This window comes from Drosophila mojavensis, unplaced genomic scaffold (genome assembly GCF_018153725.1).
Source record: "Drosophila mojavensis isolate 15081-1352.22 unplaced genomic scaffold, ASM1815372v1 contig_108, whole genome shotgun sequence".
NCBI classification, from domain to species: domain Eukaryota; kingdom Metazoa; phylum Arthropoda; class Insecta; order Diptera; family Drosophilidae; genus Drosophila; species Drosophila mojavensis.
The window spans coordinates 1,526,632-1,539,967 of record NW_025318636.1 but is presented as its reverse complement, the minus strand read 5'-3'; the positions used below and the strand labels follow the sequence as shown (position 1 = coordinate 1,539,967).

At 38.9% G+C, this 13,336-nt stretch overlaps 1 protein-coding gene and 1 long non-coding RNA gene across 6 annotated transcripts in view; one reads left to right on the top strand and one right to left on the bottom strand.

The window, feature by feature from the left end:
* Positions 1-13,336, top strand: part of LOC6578216 (LIM domain transcription factor LMO4) — a 58,648-nt gene that overhangs the window by 23,192 nt on the left and 22,120 nt on the right. The window lies entirely within an intron of this gene.
* LOC122757880 lies at positions 7,279-7,825 on the bottom strand. Its single transcript, XR_006358063.1, has 2 exons — positions 7,584-7,825; positions 7,279-7,524 (listed from the first exon to the last, which is right to left on the bottom strand). It is a non-coding gene; the product is annotated as an uncharacterized LOC122757880 (long non-coding RNA).

Here is a 13,336-nt window from a genome sequence, read left to right as displayed (position 1 = left end):
CAACGACAATGCTTAAGCCGCCCGACATAAACACAACAATAAAACCAATCTACACCAAATATCAAAACCTAAACAACCCAAAATACATTGTAATTAACAGAAAAAACAATAAATCCTTTGAAAATGTATCACCGTTTCTAATTAAAAAAACAATAGACTACACATGTGGAGGAGAAGTCGACCTATGCAAAAAAAAAACTCGCGCCGGCACCTTACTAATCAAAACAAAAATACCTTACAAACAATGAAATTACTAAAAACAAAAATATAGCCGATATCGAAGTTGAAGCCACTGAACACAAGACACTAAACTTTTCTAAGGGAGTAATCTACTGCAACGAATTACGAAACATAGAGGAAGCAGAAATACTAGATGAGCTTAAACCTCAAAGCGTAACCGAAGTGCGAAAAATATTTTAAAAAACAAGACCAAGGCATGACTGAAACGGGACTTATAATCGTTACATTTGCCACACACAACCTTCCAGAAGCAATAAAAATTGGATATGAAAGCACAAGAGTTCGCCCGTACATTCCTCTACCTCTGAGATGCAGAAAATACCTACGATTTGGACATCCAACAAAAGTCCAGAAGAAACAAAAAACTGCTCTCAAATTACACACACCCCTGAATATGAGACATGCACCAACGAGAAGTGCTGCCTAAACTGCATAAACAACTCCGAAGTCGACCCCAAACACAGCCCACTTGACCGCAAATGTCCAACATACTTAAAACAACAAGAACTGGTAGCAATCAAAACTACAGAGAAAGTAGACCACAAAACAGCTTTATCAATTTACCACTCTCGCCATAACCCGCAACTTAGCAACAGCTGCGCATCAACATTGACCAAAGCTGTCACAAATCAAGACGCTCACTCAACAATACCAAAAACAAATACAGTTACGACAACATCAACCCCGACCCATTACAAAAAACCATCATCAGCCCAGCAAACGAACACCTCGTCCCAACCCATATCTTACCACGACCTATTATCAGAGCACCCAAGGACCTCAAGGATAAGCACATCGCACCAGCACCATCGCAAAGAAGACATGGAAATGGACGAAGTCGACCTCACCAACTCACAAAACCTAGCAAGCGAAAAAACAAACGACCTAAAATTAAGAATATTCCCTAAAGAGAAAAATAATACACTTTCAACAAACCTCAGACCCACAAAATCCAACCCAGCAAGTGCCAAAACCTCAAAAAAGGAAAACACAAAGACAACAACGACAGCGACAGTATTTAACATTTATCACAAAAATAGACTCACAATACTCTCACATTCCTCTCTTTAAACTTAAATAAAACCAAATGACCTTTAAGATTACCCAATGGAACATAAACGGTTACACAAATAATTACAGCGAACTACAAACAATAATTAAAAAACACACGCCCCTTATTCTATCTCTACAAGAAACACACATAATACACCCCAAACCCATACCTATACCAAACAACTACACCTTAATAACAAAGAACAGTTCACCTTCCCATGGGGGCGTAGCTCTACTGATACATAATTCCCTAAAAATTCGAGAAATCTGCCTGAACGGTGGCTTCGATGCAGCATGTGCAGAACTCAAGTCAAACCTCAAATTTAGAGTAATTTCAGCCTACATAGCACCAAATAGGGGATTTTCTATAAACAATCTCCAAAATGTTTTAGAAACCTCAAACATACCCGTGCTAGTCACTGGCGACCTTAATGGTTGGCATAAAAACTGGCGCTCAAATATTAATAATCATAGGGGCAAAATACTCGACAAATTCATAACTCAATCAAACTACATCCTACTAAATGACGGTTCACCAACACACCTTAGCACCCACAATACACTAACAAATATCGACATAACCTTTAGTAGTCCAATTTTACAACTTGACCGCACATGGTACACAGAAAATGATCTCTTCGGTATCGACCACTTCCCTGTTATAATTAACCTCTTTAACTCTTATCCAACAAGAGCACAACACACATCCTCCAAACCCATCATCATCAACTATAAAGCCAATTGGGAACGATTTTCAGAACTCGCGTGGTATCCAAAATCTGTAAATTACAAAATTTTTGTGTCCATTAACTCTATATACAACGCAAATTTGAAGTCTCCAGATTTAAGTGTTCAAACTAGGCTGAAAAAACCAAGTCGATTTTTCGATTATTCTCGATAAAAAAGTTATCGGATGAGTTATCGAAAAAATAAAGCAAACTCGTACTGCCTATGGTATACACGAGTATGCATGCCAAATTTCAGCTCTCTAGCTCTTATATCTTCTGAGATCCTTTTGCTCATACGGACGGACGGACGGACAGACGGACAGGGCTATATCGACTCAGCTCGTCGTCCTGATCAAGAATATATATACTTTGTGGGGTCTGCGATGATTCCTTCTGCCTGTTACATACATACATACAATTTCAATGGGTTCTGGGTATAACAAGTAAGAAAGCTCTAGTCGAGACTGCTCGGCTACAAGATCCCCTGAATCCTTGGAGCATTAGCTATTTCAATAATTTTTCGCGTCTTTCAGCTTACACAAGAAATACGCACCACAGACATACACACGCACGCACACACAGGCATACATACACACACACACACGCATACACACAGACATATACACAGACATATACAAACATTTACATACACCAACACATACACACACAAGCATAAACACGCATGGGCTGCAGTGTGCGCTTACTATGAGAACTTAATTGTTTAATAACTTTTTTTGTGAAAATACGATCTTCATGAAACGTTCAGATTATGATTATAATATGGATATGCATGTATTTGCCAAAGCACAAGTCTCTAGTATTTGAAATACGCCTTTTACAAAAGTGATGGTGAGGGGGCGGACAAAGAGGTGGGGGGTAAATTTTAACAAAAACCGAAATTGCATAAATTGCATATAAGCATACATTAAAAATTTGGAGACTCTAGCAATAAAGGTGTAGAAAATATAGTTTTATAACTTGTTTTCGATAAGGGTTGTTATCGATAAAAATATCGGGATGAGTTATCGATTTTTCATGATAAGCTCGATTCTCGCGCTGTATATACGGTCATTTAAAAAAAAAAAAATTGAAATCTACGCGTTCAAACATACGGATAGACGGACGGACAGACAGACAGACAGACAGGGCCAAATCGACTCAGCTCGTCACCCTGATCAAGAATATACATACTTTGTGGGGTCTGCCACGCCTCCTTTTGCCTGTTACATACATTTCAACAAAACCATTATACCCTGATTTCCCATTGAAAATGGGTTCAGGGTATAAAAATATAGCAAAAAACCCAACCTACCCTTTCGCCCCGCAAAACTACTTACTCTGACCACCACTCCATGGAATGCAACCAAAATAAGCACACACGACACTGAGGAACCTTAATAGAAAAAAAAACACATGCCCACAAACATACAGAGCTGAATTCGCTCAAATTAAGACCATAGACAACCCTAATTACATATACATCTATACAGATGGATCCCAAAACAGCACTACCACTACCTTTGCTATCACAAGTGAAGCCGTTACCATCAAAACATACCTCCTAGCCCACTACTCCTCCGTTTTTTCCGCAGAACTCATCGCAATAGTAGAAGCTTTAGAGACCATTAAATACAAAAGAGGTAATTTCTGCATATGCACCGACTCACTCTCTGCAATAGACGCAATTAGCAATCCAAACAACAATGATCATTATCCCGCATACGCTCGCAATATTATGTACAAAACCTTCCCCAAATTCGAACTACTCTGGGTGCCCGGGCTCGTGGGAATAGAGGGACAACTCTATCGAGCAAGGGCTTCCAGAAGAAAGACGAGGATACTTTGGAATAGGGATGCAAAGCTATACTACCATCAATTCTTTCACAGTCGATAGTGAAAACCATCGATGACGAAAACAATTGTCAGTGAAAGCCATCGATACTATCGATAGTACTGTCGGAAATTTAAAATAATTAAAATTTCGTCTGCATTTACAGATCGGTACCAAAAAATGTTTCTGTCTTCATTTACATGTATAGCTATTAATTATAAAAAGAAACACAAACAATGTATGAAACAACTGACATTAAAGTTTTTATATTCCATACGCGTTCAAAGGTCGGTGACATTTGAATATGTTAGACTATCGGTATTCGCAAAATATCGAGGTATCGCCCGTTCGTAAAACCATCGGTAGTAGGGCTGCAAAACTATCGATAGAGGTTACCCTCGATAGATTTATCCATCGATGGAATGAACCATCGATACTATCGATAGTTCCATCGAAGATTTGAAGTTTCTTAGAAATAAATAAATTTTCAATAATTTTAATCATACATCCAGCGTAAATGATTCGTGCAATTTTGTATAACAATACCATACTAATCGGATATTTATGTGATGGTTGTATATCTAATAAAATATATATTTTATTACATATGGATAAAATTGGATGCATCATCCTCAGAAGCGGTGTGCAAAAATCTAGTAGTAGAACGCGAAGCAGAAGCGCCATCTTAAATGTACATAATATAATAAAAAAACATTTGCACTTTAAACATCAGTTTCATGTTGTAAGTGATGGCTTTTAAAATTTGTCCATACATTCTGACGAAGAACCACCAAATATCATTGAAATATAGCTATAAAAACTAATCCCTATATAATAATATTATTAACTTAATGTTTATATATAAGTTAACGATCGTGACGCCTTGTTACTCTAATGGCGACCACGTCCAAGGGTTATACTTATCGTTATTTAGTTTCCCAGATTCGGATAAACCAAAAGAAAAACAATCTTGGAATAGTTCGATTTAAATCGTTATAATTTCGCAATGAATTGTTAATATTTGTTAAATGTATCGTCTCGTCCAGTTCAGCTGCCAGCCACCGACTGCTATCGACTGCCTTTCGTCAGGCGGCGGCTTCTCTTCCTTTTCGTTTTCCAGGTCGACGTCGACGTCGCAGCAGCAGGGCGGCAACGGCCTGAGACATGTTGGGAAGCAGAGGCGCCAAGTTGATGGTAGGGGAGAAGAGGAAGTGCTATGCATTGACTGGTGTTAACTCCTCCCCCCTTAAGTATCTGCGTCCCGCAGATCAGACAACCTTCTGGGTGACCGGAGTGATGTCATTTGCCTGTGCAACACGAGGTTCAGTGTCACCGGTGATTGTTGCAGGCGTTTGGCGGCGTGTGGTTCTGGGTAATACAACGTCAAGACTCGGATTTGCCCTGCGTTTAGTTCTCGTGCTTCATTTCTCGTCGCCTCGATGCTCGCTACAATTTCATCCAGTATTACCATGTGGATCAGGTTGAAATATCTATCCACTCTCCATCCCTGCTCTGTGTCAACGTCGCTAGTGGTCCGCCATATTTGATATTAGGTATATTAATTAAGTTAATAGGATGTCAGAATAAATGTTAGTTGATGTTCTCAATATGTGTGCGTTAGTGTGCGTATGAATGTGCTGACTTCTTTAATCCAGAATAAATGTTAGTCGGTGTTCTCAATGTGTGTGCGCTACTGTGCATATGAGTATGCTGACTTCTTTAATCTGTCCTTTATTTGGTTGATCGTATTTATCTTTATTTATTTTTATTTTATTTATTTATTTTTTTTTTAATAGGGTAAATTTATAGGGTATTTTTTATAGTGTCATATTGTATTCTTTGCGCACAGGCGTGAGTTGCAGCGTATCGTATGCCAAGGTGTGGGCCGATTTGCACTTAACGGGAGGTCCTTATTATCCTTTTTAGCCTGTTACAGCCTACTGGGGTAAGAACGACTCCACGAACCGTTGGGCAGCCGAACGCAATATTTGTATTTTGTCTTTTATTTTTGATTGCAAGGCCTTTCCAACGGAACACAGTGCATAACCACACACCTCTATCAGCAAGTAACGCACTTGCACTCACACTCACTGCATGTTACTTTTTCGTTTTGTTTTGCTTTTTGTGCTTGTAAATGCCACTTGCAGGTCGAAGCTGCCCCACTGGTTATCTCTTAAAATTTAAAAAATGCCACTTGCAGTTCAAAGCTGCCACAGTGGTTATCTCTTAAAATTAAAACTGAGACCACTTTCGATTATAAAATGTGCGCAAATTATCAGCGGTTTCGGGTCGGGTGGCGGGGAGTCGGACCCCTGACATGCACTGCCCACCAATATTTTTTAGCCACCGACCTTAGCTGCATGATTTTATATAACATTTTTAATAATTCAAATTGAATATCACCGCACGGCAGGGAGTCGAACCCCGACATCACACATCACAAGTGCACTGCCCACTAAAAATTTGCCGTCGGCTTTTTCAACTTTTTATTTCTTTATTTGGTCTGCGAAGGGAGTCGAACCCACGCATCTCTTAACATAGAGATTACGTACACATTTTCCACAGACTTTTTCTTATATTATTAGCACACGCACAAATTCCTTTAATTCTTGAACACAAAGTTTCCTGTATTATTGAGTGAAATTTTTTCTCATTGCGTTGTGTCGTATCATATTTAATTAATTATTATTATTACTATTTTTTTAGTACTTTTATTTTTATTATTTTGATTCGCGCGAGTTATGGTGTCTATGGCTTTTTTATTTTAAGTTGATTAGCTCTGTTTTTGTTCGACTAGTCGACTGATTGTCAAAAATAGAACTGACTGCAAGCTCTGCTTTTGCATCTCTTGCCGCCGTCGTTTCGTTGTCTGCGTCGCTGCTGACAGGATTCCAAGAACTGTTTATATTCTAATTCTTGGTAGTTTCTCTGTCAGTGTCGCCGCTGCAAAATAGTCGAGTACTTGCTTATAAGGCAAGACGCGTCTGCTTTTGGGGGGAACATGGACGGGTGCCTAGACATATGTAACTCGCGCAATACCGACGAAAAAGATTTTTAAAAAAAATTCTTCAAAACTTCCGTATCATTGCATATTATTTAATCATATTAAAATTATAATTATTATCTTAATTTTTTATTTACGTATTTTTTATTTTTAGTCACTTATATTTGATTGTTTTGCGCGGAAAAACTGAAAAAAATTTCACGTATTATATAATTTTTTATTTTTTATTTAGGGAATACTCGTGGCACTATATTTCTATTTTTTATCCGCACAATTTTATAAACGAATTGGTCCCTGCTCGGGCGCCAGTTAACGATCGTGATGCCTTGTTACTCTAATGGCGACCACGTCCAAGGGTTATACTTATCGTTATTTAGTTTCCCAGATTCGGATAAACCAAAAGAAAAACAATCTTGGAATAGTTCGATTTAAATCGTTATAATTTCGCAATGAATTGTTAATATTTGTTAAATGTATCGTCTCGTCCAGTTCAGCTGCCAGCCACCGACTGCCATCGACTGCCTTTCGTCAGGCGGCGGCTTCTCTTCCTTTTCGTTTTCCAGGTCGACGTCGACGTCGCAGCAGCAGGGCGGCAACGGCCTGAGACATGTTGGGAAGCAGAGGCGCCAAGTTGATGGTAGGGGAGAAGAGGAAGTGCTATGCATTGACTAGTGTTAACTTATATATATATGTTATGTTATATATGTATATTCCGGAAAATGCTTACATGCGCCTCTTCGCGCCACCAAGTAGTAAATTATTGATGGATGAAATAAACCATCGATATATCATGAGAGCCCAAATCCATCGATACTACATATAGACTAGACATCTAGAAAAAATTTTTTCAACGACAAAAAAATGCGACAAAATGCGCTCAAACGAAATGATGCCATTCTTATATGAAGCACGGCTATGCGCTATTTATCCTACTCTCTCTCTCACTCTATCTCTCTCTATGGTCTCTCAAATAGCAGCAGCGCACAGAAATTGAAAATTGTTCGCGACGATACCAGCTCTTTCCTATTGAGTGAAGAGTATACCGAAATCATAAAAGCGTTTGTCACGCTCATGCAAACAAAATGTAGCGTTTCGATGGTTATTCGTGGGAAGGGTATGAAAGCGTTGATACGCATAAAGAATATGATTTTGCGACGGGCAAGCACACACACTTGAAGTCTCTGGAAGTCTCAGTTTCACTGAAACCCTCATCGAGATATGACGTGTTACTTCTGCGTTTCTGCGGTGCCCAAAGAGCATTACAAAAAACTCTTATCAGTTAGATCAGACAAACAAACAAGTGCACATAACAGAATACGAAAATAAAAAACAACAACTGCAAGAGTCACAAACCAAAGCGCGGGGCCTAAGCCCGACAAAAACAACGACAATGCTTAAGCCGCCCGACATAAACACAACAATAAAAACCAATCTACACCAAATATCAAAACCTAAACAACCCAAAATACATTGTAATTAACAGAAAAAACAATAAATCCTTTGAAAATGTATCACCGTTTCTAATTAAAAAAACAATAGACTACACATGTGGAGGAGAAGTCGACCTATGCAAAAAAAAAACTCGCGCCGGCACCTTACTAATCAAAACAAAAATACCTTACAAACAATGAAATTACTAAAAACAAAAATATAGCCGATATCGAAGTTGAAGCCACTGAACACAAGACACTAAACTTTTCTAAGGGAGTAATCTACTGCAACGAATTACGAAACATAGAGGAAGCAGAAATACTAGATGAGCTTAAACCTCAAAGCGTAACCGAAGTGCGAAAAATATTTTAAACAAGTAAGAAAGCTCTAGTCGAGACTACTCGACTACGAGATCCCCTGAACCCTTGGAGTAATAGCTATTTCAATAATTTTTCGCGTCTTTCAGCTTACACAAGAAACACGCACACACACACACACACACGCACGCACACACAGGCATACATACACACACATACATACACACATACACACACACACACATACACAAACAATTACATACACATACACACACAAGCAACCACGCATAAACACGCATGGGCGGCAGTGAGCGCTTACTATGAGAACTTAATTGCTTAATAACTTTTTTGTGGACATACGATCTTCATGAAACTTTCAGATTATGATTATGACATGGATATGCATGTAATTGCCAAAGCACAAGTCTCTAGTATTTGAAATACGCTTTTACAAAAGTGAGGGTGAGGGGGGTGAATTTAAGGGTGAGGGTAAATTTTAACAAAAACCTAAATTGTATAAATTGCATATAAGCATACATTAAAAATTTGGAGACTCTAGCAATAAAGGTGTAGAAGATATAATTTTATAACTGGTTTTCGATAAGGTTTTTTATCGATAAAAAAAGATCGGGATGAGTTATCGATTTTTAATGATAAACTTGATATGCGCGCTGTAATTACGAACATTTTAAAAAAAAATTTGAAGTCTCTAGCTCTTATATCTTCTGAAATCGACGCGTTCATACATACGGACAGACGGACGGACGGACAGACGGACAGACGGACAGACAGACGGACAGGGCCAAATCAACTCAGCTCGTCGCCCTGATCAAGAATATATATACTTTGTGGGGTCTGCCACGCCTCCTTCTGCCTGTTACATACATTTCAACAAAACCATTATACCCTGATTTCCCATTGAAAATGGGTTCAGGGTATAAAAACAAGACCAAGGCATGACTGAAACGGGACTTATAATCGTTACATTTGCCACACACAACCTTCCAGAAGCAATAAAAATTGGATATGAAAGCACAAGAGTTCGCCCGTACATTCCTCTACCTCTGAGATGCAGAAAATACCTACGATTTGGACATCCAACACCGATCTGCAAAAGTCCAGAAGAAACAAAAAACTGCTCTCAAATTACACACACCCCTGAATATGAGACATGCACCAACGAGAAGTGCTGCCTAAACTGCATAAACAACTCCGAAGTCGACCCCAAACACAGCCCACTTGACCGCAAATGTCCAACATTCTTAAAACAACAAGAACTGGTAGCAATCAAAACTACAGAGAAAGTAGACCACAAAACAGCTTTATCAATTTACCACTCTCGCCATAACCCGCAACTTAGCAACAGCTGCGCATCAACATTGACCAAAGCTGTCACAAATCAAGACGCTCACTCAACAATACCAAAAACAAATACAGTTACGACAACATCAACCCCGACCCATTACAAAAAACCATCATCAGCCCAGCAAACGAACACCTCGTCCCAACCCATATCTTACCACGACCTATTATCAGAGCACCCAAGGACCTCAAGGATAAGCACATCGCACCAGCACCATCGCAAAGAAGACATGGAAATGGACGAAGTCGACCTCACCAACTCACAAAACCTAGCAAGCGAAAAAACAAACGACCTAAAATTAAGAATATTCCCTAAAGAGAAAAAATAATACACTTTCAACAAACCTCAGACCCACAAAATCCAACCCAGCAAGTGCCAAAACCTCAAAAAAGGAAAACACAAAGACAACAACGACAGCGACAGTATTTAACATTTATCACAAAAATAGACTCACAATACTCTCACATTCCTCTCTTTAAACTTAAATAAAACCAAATGACCTTTAAGATTACCCAATGGAACATAAACGGTTACACAAATAATTACAGCGAACTACAAACAATAATTAAAAAACACACGCCCCTTATTCTATCTCTACAAGAAACACACATAATACACCCCAAACCCATACCTATACCAAACAACTACACCTTAATAACAAAGAACAGTTCACCTTCCCATGGGGGCGTAGCTCTACTGATACATAATTCCCTAAAAATTCGAGAAATCTGCCTGAACGGTGGCTTCGATGCAGCATGTGCAGAACTCAAGTCAAACCTCAAATTTAGAGTAATTTCAGCCTACATAGCACCAAATAGGGAATTTTCTATAAACAATCTCCAAAATGTTTTAGAAACCTCAAACATACCCGTGCTAGTCACTGGCGAAATACTCGACAAATTCATAACTCAATCAAACTACATCCTACTAAATGACGGTTCACCAACACACCTTAGCACCCACAATACACTAACAAATATCGACATAACCTTTAGTAGTCCAATTTTACAACTTGACAGCACATGGTACACAGAAAATGATCTCTTCGGTATCGACCACTTCCCTGTTATAATTAACCTCTTTAACTCTTATCCAACAAGAGCACAACACACATCCTCCAAACCCATCTTCATCACCGATAAAGCCAATTGGGAACGATTTTCAGAACTCGCAGAAGAATACTCAATCCAACTAAAACCAAGCACAAACATAAACAAAGAAACAGCCACAATACAAAAAATAATTAGATCCCAGCAAAAAAGCTACAGAAATAAAACAAGTAAGAAGGCTCCAGTCGAGACTGCTCGACTAGGAGATACCCTGAACCCTCCAAGCTGATATTCTCATCGTTCTGGACTTCTTTTATGCACACATACATACACATGCACTAATAAGCACGCGCTCTGCTAACTGCGCAGTAAGCAGCGGCTGTATTCATGAGAATTTATTTGTCGAATAATTTCTTTTGTAGATACACGATCTTAATGAAAATTTCAGAGCGTAATCATATGGTTAAATTGTACATTCCAAAGCCCAAGTCTCTAGTATTTGAAATGCGTTTTTTACAAATTTGGGGCGATGGGGGCGTGGTATCCAAAATCTGTAAATTACAAAATTTTTGTGTCCATTAACTCTATATACAACGCAAATTTGAAGTCTCCAGATTCAGGTGTTCAAACTAGGCTGAAAAAACCAAGTCGATTTTTCGATTATTCTCGATAAAAAAGTTATCGGATGAGTTATCGAAAAAATAAAGCAAACTGCCTATGGTATACACGAGTATGCATGCCAAATTTCAGCTCTCTAGCTCTTATATCTTCTGAGATCCTTTTGCTCATACGGACGGACGGACGGACAGACGGACAGGGCTATATCGACTCAGCTCGTCGTCCTGATCAAGAATATATATACTTTGTGGGGTCTGCGATGATTCCTTCTGCCTGTTACATACATACATATAATAAGTAAGAAAGCTCTAGTCGAGACTGCTCGGCTACAAGATCCCCTGAATCCTTGGAGCATTAGCTATTTCAATAATTTTTCGCGTCTTTCAGCTTACACAAGAAATACGCACCACAGACATACACACGCACGCACACACAGGCATACATACACACACACACACGCATACACACAGACATATACACAGACATATACAAACATTTACATACACCAACACATACACACACAAGCATAAACACGCATGGGCTGCAGTGTGCGCTTACTATGAGAACTTAATTGTTTAATAACTTTTTTTCTGAAAATACGATCTTCATGAAACGTTCAGATTATGATTATAATATGGATATGCATGTATTTGCCAAAGCACAAGTCTCTAGTATTTGAAATACGCCTTTTACAAAAGTGATGGTGAGGGGGCGGACAAAGAGGTGGGGGGTAAATTTTAACAAAATCCGAAATTGCATAAATTGCATATAAGCATACATTAAAAATTTGGAGACTCTAGCAATAAAGGTGTAGAAAATATAGTTTTATAACTTGTTTTCGATAAGGTTCGTTATCGATAAAAATATCGGGATGAGTTATCGATTTTTAATGATAAGCTCGATTCTTGCGCTGTATATACGGTCATTTAAAAAAAAAAAAAATTGAAATCTACGCGTTCAAACATACGGATAGACGGACGGACAGACAGACAGACAGACAGGGCCAAATCGACTCAGCTCGTCACCCTGATCAAGAATATACATACTTTGTGGGGTCTGCCACGCCTCCTTTTGCCTGATACATACATTTCAACAAAACCATTATACCCTGATTTCCCATTGAAAATGGGTTCAGGGTATAAAAATATAGCAAAAAACCCAACCTACCCTTTCGCCCCGCAAAACTAATTACTCTGACCACCACTCCATGGAATGCAACCAAAATAAGCACACACGACACTGAGGAACCTTAATAGAAAAAAAAACACATGCCCACAAACATACAGAGCTGAATTCGCTCAAATTAAGACCATAGACAACCCTAATTACATATACATCTATACAGATGGATCCCAAAACAGCACTACCACTACCTTTGCTATCACAAGTGAAGCCGTTACCATCAAAACATACCTCCTAGCCCACTACTCCTCCGTTTTTTCCGCAGAACTCATCGCAATAGTAGAAGCTTTAGAGACCATTAAATACAAAAGAGGTAATTTCTGCATATGCACCGACTCACTCTCTGCAATAGACGCAATTAGCAATCCAAACAACAATGATCATTATCCCGCATACGCTCGCAATATTATGTACAAAACCTTCCCCAAATTCGAACTACTCTGGGTGCCCGGGCTCGTGGGAATAGTAGGGAACGAGCTAGCAGATACCTCTGCCAAAAATGCAGCGAATCAGTCCCTGA